The sequence below is a fragment of the Echinops telfairi genome, unplaced genomic scaffold (genome assembly GCF_000313985.2).
Source record: "Echinops telfairi isolate 266 unplaced genomic scaffold, ASM31398v2 ScPeMD7_1;HRSCAF=3_0, whole genome shotgun sequence".
Lineage (NCBI taxonomy): Eukaryota > Metazoa > Chordata > Mammalia > Afrosoricida > Tenrecidae > Echinops > Echinops telfairi.
The window spans coordinates 22,086,944-22,099,353 of NW_022103896.1; the positions used below are offsets into that span (position 1 = coordinate 22,086,944).

General features: G+C 37.4%; 1 pseudogene; it reads right to left on the minus strand.

Annotated features, from left to right (window-relative positions):
* Window positions 1-6,681: 6,681 nt before the first annotated feature.
* Window positions 6,682-6,771, minus strand: LOC115869033 (annotated as a pseudogene).
* Window positions 6,772-12,410: the final 5,639 nt, after the last annotated feature.

Genomic DNA, 12,410 nt, shown 5'->3' on the forward strand with positions numbered 1-12,410 from the left:
AATGACCTGATTATACTCTGTTTTCAGTATTCTTTAACATATTATTATATATGATATTATTAAAATACTCCTCACTTTATATTGTTATTCATTTACATGTCTGACTCTCCTAATAGCTATTGGATATTGTAGGCAACCCCAAAGATTGCTCCCCGTGTTCTCCACTTCTGGATATGCAGGTCTTTGGGACCCTTCTCCTTAAATGTAGGCTGGACTTATTTACTTGCTTCTGGTGAACAGAGAAATGGTGGTGCTGTAGGTTAGGTGTTGGGTTCGAGAAGGATCCCTGGGGTGAGATGATTCAATGTATGGCTGCTAACTGAAATGTCAGTGAATCAACTTATTGGCTGTTCTATGGAAGAAGAGACCTGACAATCTAGTCCAGTAAAGATTGAAGCCTAGGAAGCCCCATGGGGCAGAGGGTCACTGTAAGGTCACTTGACTCTAGCACATAACACCACCACCACCAGTGAGTAGAGAATGCCTGAAGTCAGGATAGTCATTCCCAAAATTTGGTTATAAATGGGCTGGAGTTTTTCCATGTTGATTACTCACCCTCTCTTGCTCTCTTGCTTGCTCTAGGACAAGGCAGCTGCTAAGTTTGAGTTGCCCTATGACGATCCCCACATGGGAAGGGGCTGAGAGTGGTCTCGGGCAAACAGCCAATGAGGAACCAAGGTTTTGGTACAACAATATGAGGAACTGAATCCTGCCAACAGCTATGGGAGGGCACGAAGACAATTCTCCATCAAGAGAAAACCACAACAGCTATGGGAGGGCACTAAGACAATTCTCCATCAAGAGAAAACCACAACAGCTATGGGAGGGCACGAAGACAATTCTCCATCAAGAGAAAACCAATACATTCTTTGTCATCACAGCATCTGTCCTTTACGAAAGATTTATTTGCAGTCTCTCACTCTGTGCTGCCTAGCCACTGACTTAAGCAATAGTTTAATAATCAATAACGTACAGCCCCTTAGATCCCTTCCAGGTGAGGTTTCTCCTTAAGGCACCATTCTGTCTGTCTGTGTGATCTCAAGTCTTTTCTATTCTATAAAGGTAAGACAATACTCTAAAAACTTTCTTCCCTAGGCCCCAATACTTTTCAAGCTACCATTCTCTCTCTTTTTAGCACATGATGTATCCGTTATAAATAAACAAAACGAAAACACTGTATGACTTGGAAACAATCAAAGAAAGAGTGCATGACAAGGACGGAAGGAGAAGGCAGAGACACATTGGAGAGAGACTAAGGTATAAGATTTGATTTGCACTATTAAGTACAACGAAAAGAGCTAATATAGTTCTTTAATTAATGATAACTGAACATTAGGTACTATTGGCTCAGTGTCTAAGCCAGTCGACAAATTTATTGAGGACTTTTTTAAGATCTGGAAACAATGAATTTACTTTAAAATAAGAAAAAAAACCCAAGTATTAAAAGTCAATAAACTGTAATTAAATGACTATAGAATGTAATATGTCAACTAAACACATTTCAAATTAAATATACCTAAATATAAACATAGTAAACAAATCACAGGAACAAAATGAATAATTTATTTTTAAGAAAATTCAAATTTATAAAAATTGTTTTTTTTGTGTGAAATTCCAAAATTTTGCTTAGGTTATATTTATCATGCAGAGTGAGTGTATTTTTGCATATTTGAAGTTATGTACAGTGGGGCCTCTGAATTTTAAAGTAAAGTGCAGGGAGAATAAGACCATCTTTTTTGTAAAAACAAAAAAAGTCTTTTATTATAAATTAGGTGGCAATTTACATACATACTGGATCATTTTGCAACATGAAACCTTTCCATGGCTTGTTCTGTGTCCATCTCTTGTTTTTTGTTTTGTTTTGGCCCATCGTTGACCTTTCACCTAAGTTAGCAACTGTGTACCTACTAACCTATTACTTTCCGCCTTTCCCTTTCCCTCCCATACCTGGTAACTATCAAAGTCTGTTTCTTTTTACATGAAAATCTTTATCCTGATTTTTTTATAACGTACAATATTTGTCCTTTTGTGATTGACTAACTGTTCAACATAATGTCCCCCAGATCCATCCATGTCAAGAGATGCTTAACAATGTCATCATCATTCTTTAACGCTGCAAAATAATCCACTGTGCTTATTTATCCATTCTTATTTTATGTTCCAAAGTTTATTTATCCATTTTTCCATGGGCTTTTAGGTTCCTTCCATCTTCCCTCTGTTGGGAATCGTGCTGCAGTGAACATGAGTATGCACATTTCTTCTGTGTTCTATGCTGTGTTCTCTACATCTTTAGGGTATATACTAGGTGGAGGGATCGCTGAGTCATACGATGTTTCCAGTTTCAATTGTTTGAAGAAGCACCATACCATTTTCCATAGTAGTTGTACTGTTTTACAGTTTCACCAGTAGTATATGAGGGTTCCAATCTTTCTACACCCTCTTCAGAATTTGTTATTTTCTGTTTTTTTTTATAAACATTACCAAGATCAAACATTGCCTCAATATGGATCACAACTTAATGTAAAGAAAGCAAAAATCCTCACTACTGGACCAATAGTTAACATCATGATAAATGGGGGTGGGGTGGGGATCTTGTTTAGATCTATAATCAACTCTTATGGAAGCAGCAATCAAGAAATCAAACAACACATTGAAGTGGATAAATCAGCTGCACAAGACTTCTTTGAAGTGTTGAAAAGCATGGGTGATATATTGAGGACTAAGGTGTGCCTTTCAATCACCCCATATGCATATGTAATTTGGACATTGAATAAGGAAGACCAAAAAAGAATGGGTGCATTTGAATTATGGTTCTGGTGAAGAATAGTGAAAGTACTGTAGATACCAAAAGAAACAAATCTGTGTTGGAAGAAGTACAGCCAAAATGCTCCTTAGAAGCAAGAAGCATTTTTTGTTGTTGAGGTGTTGCAATTCTCTATACATATTAGAGATTAACACATTCTCCTACATATCATTGCCATTCCCCCCACGTCTTTGGGTTCTCTTTCTACTCTTTTAGTGAATTCTTTTGATGCATAAAAGTGTCTTATTTTTAGGAAGTACCAATCATTTATTTTGCTTTCTGCTGTGTTTTTTTCTCCCATTTGTCTGAGAATGTGTTTACGTCGGGTATTAGGGTCTTTATGTTTGTTCATTGATAATTTTTTCATTGAAGCCAGAAACATCGTATGACCCAGCAATCAGTTCTGGGATTTACACTTTAGTTTTTAATCCATCTTGAGTTTGTTTTTGTATAGGGAGAGAGGTATCGATCCTGTTTCATCTACAAATGGAAATCCTATTTAAAAAAATTTCTTATGAAATCCTATTTTGCTAGCACCATTTGTTGAAGGGACTATATATCTCTTCTCCATTTAATATATTTTGGACCCTTGTCAAAAATCAGCTGTCTGTAGGTGAATGGATTTATCTGGGTTCTTTATTCTGTTCCATTTGTCTAAGTATCTATCACTGCATCAGCACCAGGCTCTTTTGACTTCTGTAGCTTTGTAGTAGGTTTTGAGGTTAGGAAGTCAGAGTTCTCCTACTTTCTTCTTCTTTAGCAGTGCTTTGCATATCCTGGATCGCTTTCTTTTCCATAGAACCTTGGTGATGAGTTTGTCCATCTCTATAAAGAATGAACCTCGGACCTGTATCACAGTAGCATTATATTTATAGATTACTTTCAGTAGTATTGACATTTTGGCAATGTTAAGCCTTCCTTTCCATGAACATGGTATAGTCTTCCATTTATAGAGATCTCTTTTGATTTCTTGTAGTAGTGTTTTGTCCTCTTCTTTGTATAAGTCTTTTGTGGGTCTGATTCTGCTTATTCCGAAGTATTCACTCTCTTGGGAGGCAATTGTAATATTGTTTTCTCGATTTCCTTTTCAGAACACTCTTCATCAGTATACAGAAATCTGTTGGATTTTTTTATGTTCATTTTATACCTGCCACGCTGCTGAGTCTCATTTATCTCCAACAAATTTCTTGCTGACTCTTTGGAGATTCTATGTATAAAATTGCATCATCTATAAATAGGGTTTTACTTTTTCTTTGCCAATTCTTATGCCTTTGCTTTGTTGTTGTTGTCCAACAGCTCTGGCTAAGACTTCCAGCAAAATATTGATAAAGGGCCTCCTTGTCTGATTCTCATTTGCAAAGGGAATGCCTTTAAGTTTCTCCTCATAAGTAAGATTTTGGCTATTTTTAAAAATATATGATCTTTGTTATGTTGAGTAACTTCCTTCCTATTCCTATTTTATTGAGTGCTTTCATTAGGAATGGATTTAGAAGTAAGGTAACTTAAAATAGTCATACTTTTTCTCACTAATTACTAAAATGAGTGTCTCAGGGGCAAGAAAAATGAAACGTGAATGATTACTATGTCTATAACCATCTTTTCATTCTCTAGAACAGTTAAAAACATTATATACAAGGAGGCTTCAAAAAGTTGTGGAAATGTTCCTTTATCTTTTAATCCATTTTCCCATAAACGTTTTAATGTCCCACATATATATCACACCAAAACTAAACCCAAAAAGAACACACACACAAAACCAAAAACAACTGCCATTGAGTCAATTTGAAGTCATTTGAAATCATAAAAATTGGATCAAGTGATCCAATAGGACACAGTAGAACTGCCCTTTGGGTTTTGGAGGCTATAAATATCCACAGAATCAGAAATACTCATATTTCTTCCATGGAGCCATTGGTGAATTTAAATTGCTGATCTTGTCACCAGCAACTCAACATGCAAACCATTGTGCTATCAGGACATCAATGTACATGTATGTGTGTGTGTGTGTATATATATATATATATATATTTTAAAATAAGTAGGTATACTTGAATACACATATCAGAAAGATGCATTTCTTTTTTCTATTTATACCACAGGAAAAAAAAGAAAAAGAAATGCAGACTCAGAACTTCATCTGGAATACAATATGTCATTAGTGTATAATCCTGTCCCTGGAGTAAGGATCAAGTTTATTTTAAATGTCATAACAAGATGTATCTGGCAGTTCTTAAAACTAAATGCAATAAATATTTACTTCATATTTCCCTTGACAAGTGTATGAAAATTTATTTCTTTGTAGATAGTGACTGGGTTACTCTTTGTTAATTTTTGGATTGTATTGACTAGATGCATGTGCAAACATGCAGACACATGCACAAACTCACACAAACATACAAATAAACACACAATTATAAAAATCAGAACTCTCAAATCCCCAAACAAAAATGAAGCAAGATTTTTGGTTTTTCTTATGTGTCCAATATAACCTGGAACCTTGCCAGCCACACCAGAATTGGATACCATCTGTGAAATCAATTTAAAATTCACTAAGTTTAATTTGCTTGCCTCTAAGTCAGCCATGGCATCCCTCCAAATTTATTTTCCTAAGTTTAGACTGTAATTTTATTCTGAGATGCTTCTCCTGAGTATATTTTGGGTTGTTTCCACTAGAGAACGGTCCGTTTTAGCCATTTTCTTTCTTCCCAGTTTTTGAGTTAGTAGATTGTGTCTCAAACTAAGTCTGAATCTAGTTACGAAGGAATAATATTTGTTAGAGCAGCAAAGAACCAACCAAGAAAATCATTTCTAAGTCATTCAAAAATCTTTCATCTTCTTTAGCAGTGCTTTGCATATCCTGGATCGCTTTCTTTGCCATAGAACCTTGGTGATGAGTTTGTCCATCTCTATAAAGAATGAACCTTGGACCTGTATCACAGTAGCATTATATGGCTGGTGTTTAGATTTGTCCACCCTGATTTCTTAGTTGTATAGGACATGGAAGGAGGAGGGAGCAGGAGAGAGAACTTGGAGAAACGTTCCTCAATCTTTGCATCTTAAAGGGACCCTGGCAATAATGTTCAGGCCCCGAGGAATTCTTGCATAAAATTAATGTCAGTGGCTCACTGTACATTAGTATGATCAATAAGTTGTATGCATAATAATAAAAAAATAAAGTGTCATTGTGTTCTATAATATAAAATGCTATATTTATGTAGATATATTTATTACAGCCTATTTGTAAGCTTTTTTTTTTTTTAACTATGGTTTCTTGTCCTCACAGACTAATACTGGGCAGTAATATAGGTAGAATAAGTATCATTTATTTATTTCCCCTACATTATTTATTTACTCATTCGTTCATCTATCTATCCAAGTAGGCTTGGAAGGTCTTATCTTTGATTTCTATATGGTATTCCATAGCTAATGTGATATATGATATGTGCATGAGTAATTTAATTCCCAATTTAAATCCAAGAAAGACCATCTAGTCAACCTTTTTTTCCCGAAAAGAGAAAAATTAACTAATTAAGTTTGTTACTATTCAATGTCACTGAGTCAGTTCCCACGCATAGTAACCCTGGGTACAACGGAAGGAAACACTGCCTGGTCCTTCCCCATCCTTACAGTTCTCCTTGTATGGGAGCCTATTGTGGAAGCCACTGTCTCAGTCCACCTTGCCAAGGGCCTTCCTCGGTTTCCTGCCCCTCTCCTTGACCACACCCGAAGTCCTTCTCTGGGGACTGCTGTTATGCTTAGTCCTTTAGGCTCCAAGTCATAGCAACCTTCTGTAGAAGAGAATGAAATGTTGACTAACCCTGCACCTTTCAGTTCACTAATACTTAGAATAAGGAAATGCATTTCTTTTTTTTCTTTCATGTCACACGGGCAATGTGCCGGTGTCATAACAGGGATTATGGGGGGGCACATGTCTCACAAATGTGTGAAAACCCAATCACCATGTGGATCCTCTGTTTCATTTTTCACAGCTTCCAATTTTTCTAGTTTGTTTTTTTAAATCATTTTATTGGGGGCTCTTATGGCTCTTATAACTATCCATATATCAATTTTATCAATCACATTTGTGCATATGTTGGCATTATCATTTTCAAAGCATTTTCTTTCTACTCAAGTCCTTGGTATTGGCTCCTCTTTTTCCCTCCCCTTCCTACCCTCCCTCCCTTGTGACCCCTTGATAAATTATAGATTATTGATATTTTCATATCTTACACCATCTGCTGCCTCCCTTCACTCACATTTCTGTTGTTTGTCCCCCTCAAGGGGTTATACACTATCATTGCAGTTGGTTCACCCTTTCTCTCCCTTCCCCCTACCTACATGGTATCACTATTCCCTTAACTGTTCCTGAGGGTTTTATCTGTCCTGGATTCCTTGTATTGAGAGCTCTTATCTGTACCAATGTACATGCTCTGGTTTAGTCAGATTTGTAAGGTAGAAACGGCTCATGATAGTGAGGGTGGGGTGGGGCCTGGGGAGGAAGCATTTAAGAACTCGAGGAATGTTGTATGCTTCCTTGGTGCTATACTGCACCCTGGCTGATTTGTTCCTTCTTGTGACCCATCTGTGAGGAATGTCCAATTGCCTACAGATGGGCTTTGGGTCTCTACTCCCACTGTCCTCTTCACATCAATATGATTTTTTGTTTTGGATCTTCTGATGCCTGATAGCTTATCCCGTCAACACCTTGTGATCACACAGGCTGGTGTGCTTCTTCCATGTGGGCTTTGTTGCTTCCCTGCTAGAAGACCTCTTGTTTAACTTCAAGCCTTTTAAACCCCAGACACTATATCTTGCTATAGCCAGGCACCAGCAGCTTTCTTCACCATATTTGCGTATGCACCCATTTTGTCTTCAGTAATTGTGTTGAGAAGGTGACAGAATACCAGGTTATCAGAACAAAGAGTTCTTGTGCTGAGGGAGGCCTTGAGTAGAGGTCCAAGATCTGTCTGCTATCTTAATACTTAACATATAAATATGTGTACATAGACCTATATACCTATCATCATATATTAATATATTTACATATATACATGCTTTATTTATACCTCTATAAATATCTTTACCTCTTAATTCTTTCCTCTATTTCCTTTTACTTTTCTCCAGTCCCACTATCACATTTGACCTTCATTCGGCTCTCCGTACTTCTTCTCATCTACATTGTACTTGATTGATCAAACCCCACCAGGCATTCTACACACTTCTCACCATTGATTTTAGATATGTCAAGTTCCACTTATTAATAGATGTTTGCAGTTGTGGCTTTTCATTTGGAGTCATGCTCGTTTGGCAAGTAGAGTTCCTGTAGGTTTTACTTCTGCAGACTTTGTCCATATCATTATGATGGCCAACTCTACTTTGAGAAGGCATCCCTTCCTCAGTCATATTTCAAGTGCCTTAAGACCTGAGGGCCTCCTCTTCTGGAACTATCTCTAACAATGTTCCTCTCTGAGTAGGAATCCACTCAGTGACAGTGAGTTTAAGCTTTTGACTTGAGACATCCTCTGGTATTCTCTACTTTCAGTAAGATCCATGTGATATCTGTAATGGTAGCTCTCATTTCACTTCTGAATCTGGCCTGAATTTCTGGAAGTTCCCTGTTGATGGACTGCTGCAACCACTTGAAAATTATCTTCAGCAAAATTTTACTTGTGTGTGATACTAATGGTCTTGATAGGTCATTTCCTCATTCTATTGAATCATGTTCTGTTGGAATGAGCACAAATATCGATCTCTTCCAGTCAATTGACCAGGTAACTGTCTTCCACATTTTTTGGCACAGATCAACAGAGTGTTTCAGCATTACATCAGTTTGTTGAAGCCTCTCTGTTGATATTCCATCAATTTCTGGAGTCTATCACTTCTTTTTGGTTCAGTGATTCTGCGAGTTCTTCTATCTTCTTTTAATACTTCCTGGGCCCATGAAAATTTTCAATATTGCAATTTGAGGCTTGATGTTTGTTCTTCAGTTCTTTCCATTTGAGAAATGCTGAGAGCTTTAACTTTTGGTTTTCAAACTATAGGTCTTTGTACATTTCATTGTAATACTATATTTTATCTTCTCAAGTTGTCCTTCAGAATTTTCTGTTCAGCTCTTCTATATCATCATCTTTTTCTATCCACTTTTTCTAATCTATGTTCTGTAACATATTTAAGAGTCTCATCTGACATTCATTTTTATATTTATTTCCTTTCTCTTTAATGAAATTTTGCATTATGTCATCCTACATTTTGTTTGTGCTTAGAACATTAGTATTCAATGTTTCAAATCCATTCTTGTGATGATCTTTCAGTTCAGATGGGACATACTCAAGGGAATACTTGGCTCTTGTGGACTTGTTTTGATTTTCTTCAGTCTCAACTTGAACTTCAATATGGGTTGAATTGATGGACTTATTCCACAGATGGCCCCTGGCCTTGTTCTGATGGATGATATTTAGTTTCTCCATTATCTCTTTCTACAGATGTAGTTGATTTGATTCCTGTGAATTTCATTTAGTGAGGTCCCATGTATATTTACTATGTATGTTGTTAAAGAAAAGGCATTTGCAATAAGTAATTCCTGCAAAATTCTATCATGTGATCTCCAGCATCGATTCTATCACCAAGCTCAAATTGTCCAACTACTGATCTTTCCTTTTTGTTCCCTACTTTAATTTTCCAACCACCAGCAATTGTTAATGCATCTTGATGCTTGTTTGATCAATATCAGACTGAAGAAGTTTGTAAAAATCTTCAATTTCTTTATCTCTATCATTAGTTGTTGGTGCATAAATTTGAATAATAATTATACTAACTGGTCTTCCTTGTAGGCATATTAATATTAACCTATACTACAGTTTTGTACTTAAGGATAGATCTTAAAATGTTCTTTCTGACAATGAATATGACACCATTTCTCTTTAATATGTCAACCCCAGTGCAGTAGACCACATGATTGTCAGATTCAAAATGGCCAACACAAGTTGATTTCAGCGTAGGCTATCCACTTCATTTCTACCTTCCATGTTACAGTTATTAATGGATGTAGCAGCTCTTCTCATCTTGAGTAGTGGCCTATTAGTACGCGAAGGTCCTGAAAGCTTTACTCCATCCATGTGCTTAAGAAGGATATAATCGAGGAAGTAGTCCTTTCCCAATTGTATTTTGAGTATCTTTTCATTTAAGAGACTCATCTTCTGGTGATTTCATTGATATACTACTATTAATAAGCTATTCATTGGCCTTCTTTTTTAGAAGTAGGTCATCTGTCTTCCTTCCCCATTAATCTCTCATAGTCTGCAAGCTCCGCGGAAATGTGCACACCATAGGTGACACCACTGACTTTGGAAATATTGTCGTCAGGTGTCATGACAACTTCGAAGCTATCCCAGCACAACACATTGACAAACAAGTGGCCGTGTCTTACATTAATGCAGTGAAATGACTCAGAAGATGGTAATTCTTTATCCACAAATTTGCTAGATTTGTTTTAGGCATAGTGTTAGAATCTTATTCCTTATGTCTTAAAAATTGCCACATTCAACCATCCACATATGTGTAGAACATAAAACTAATAATATAAGAGCATGTGTTAGTCTGGGTTGACTATAGAAACAAATTTAAAGACACTCGTATGTGTGTAATAGAAAATTTTGTATTAAAGAGTAATTGTATATTTAAAAAACATCCCAGTCAAGTCCATAAGTCCAATATTAGCCCATATGTCAGATACCAGTCTATAAATTCTTCTTCAGATCCATTCAACACATGCAATGATGTCGAATGCAGGAAGATCACAGGCCAGTGGGTGGAAAGTCTTGTGTATGTCGTGGCTATGGAAGCATCTCAGTGCTGGTGTGGGTCTCCATGTGGCTCCTCCAGCCCCAGAGCTTTGGTTCCATCAGGGGTCTCCATGTGGCCTGTCAGCGGGAAGACAAGCAGTGTATCTGTGTGTATCTGGCCTCCAGCCAGTTATTTATCTCCGTTGCACCTCCAAATGAGGTCATCAAGTTGCGACCTGATTGACAAGCTAGACTCCACCCCTTCACAAGTTGACAGGAGATTATGTAACTGCCACAGAGCATTAAAAAAACTAAATAGGAGAAAAGAAACAAAAAACCAACTCACTGCCACTGAGTTAGTGCTCACTCAGAGCAACCACCTGTGGGTGTCTGAAACTGTAACTGTTTACCTGAGTAAAAATCCAGTCTTTCTCCCGCAGAGCTAAAAGCAGTTTCCAATCCCCAGCCATGCTGATCTCAGCCCAATACATGCACCACTAGGGCTCCTAACCAAATAGGAACCAAATCCAAAATATAAAGAGCTTATGGATAAAGTTAAGTTCACATTTACACAATTCACATCAAAGTTACAGGCGACAGCATATAAAAATTTCTTCTTAAGGATAAGCATCTCCTAAGTCAGTCGGTGGTTTATGATGAGAGGTGGAGGAGTTTGGCTGACATTATTAACCTCTTGTTCTCCCTTTGGTGCAACAGAGCACTCACCATTAACAGTGACCTCCCTTAGCTCACATAAAAGCTGAAAATGAACACAGTTCTACTGAGGACTGTTCGACAGGACTAAAAGACCTTTATTAAAACAGCTGAAGGGCTGCTCAGTCATTGTTTACCTCTGTAAGCACTAACATTATGTGGTATATGAAGTTCAGAAACCATGTTCATTTATTTCAGTCACAATCTCTCATGGAAAGCTCAGTTACAAAGCTCAGCACCCCAAGATTCCATGGAACTAGAGTTAAGAAGCACTATCTCAACAAGTAAATAATCAAACATCCCATTTTTTCTCCTTAGAAACAAACAGGACATGACATCCTCCAGACGAATAAGAGGTCAAAGAAAAGGTTTTTGTTCATCTACTGAAAACACAATATCGCAATCGTTTTGTGCTTTGGAGCTTGGCCTCTCCATTCACTGAGTTATTTTCAGGGGAGAAGCCAGGTGAGACAAACATAGAGATGTGCTAGTCAAGAATGGACGCATTATTGCAAGAGGTGTAGTTAGCCTATCATGTCCAACTTAATGCAAATTTGGAGGTGTGCCTGTAGAACTGGATGCTGAGTTTGGAAGCTATGCAGGGGGTTATTTACTTGGTACCCTCTCTTGAAGTCTAGGGTTTGACCCTCTGTATGGACCTAGAAGGATGATGCAAGCTTGCAGCTAGAGGCTGGACAAAGCAATACCTTATGCCGAGTTTTACATGACTGGATAATACACTAGAGAAAGAAATAAAAATAGACTACCCACCCAAGAACTATGTTTCATAGGACAGTCTTCAAGTCACACTGGCTCTTAGGCGCTGGTAAGCTCAACACCAACAGCATTGGTGTTTACTGGTGGCTCCTTCTATAGACTGGGGATGAAACTAGAAGAGACTATGGTTAAACTTGACTCACTAATTGTCATAGGAGTGATAGGTCCCTAGAGCAACAGAAACCAAGAAATAGTTTTTAAGGTAAAAATCCAGGGCTCATTATTTTCATAACTATAGACAAGATCAGAGTGGTAGCCACTGGGGGCTTGAGTGGCCGAGAGCTATGGAGATGGTTATTAGGGCATGGTGCCCCTTGGGGAAAAAGAGATGGCCT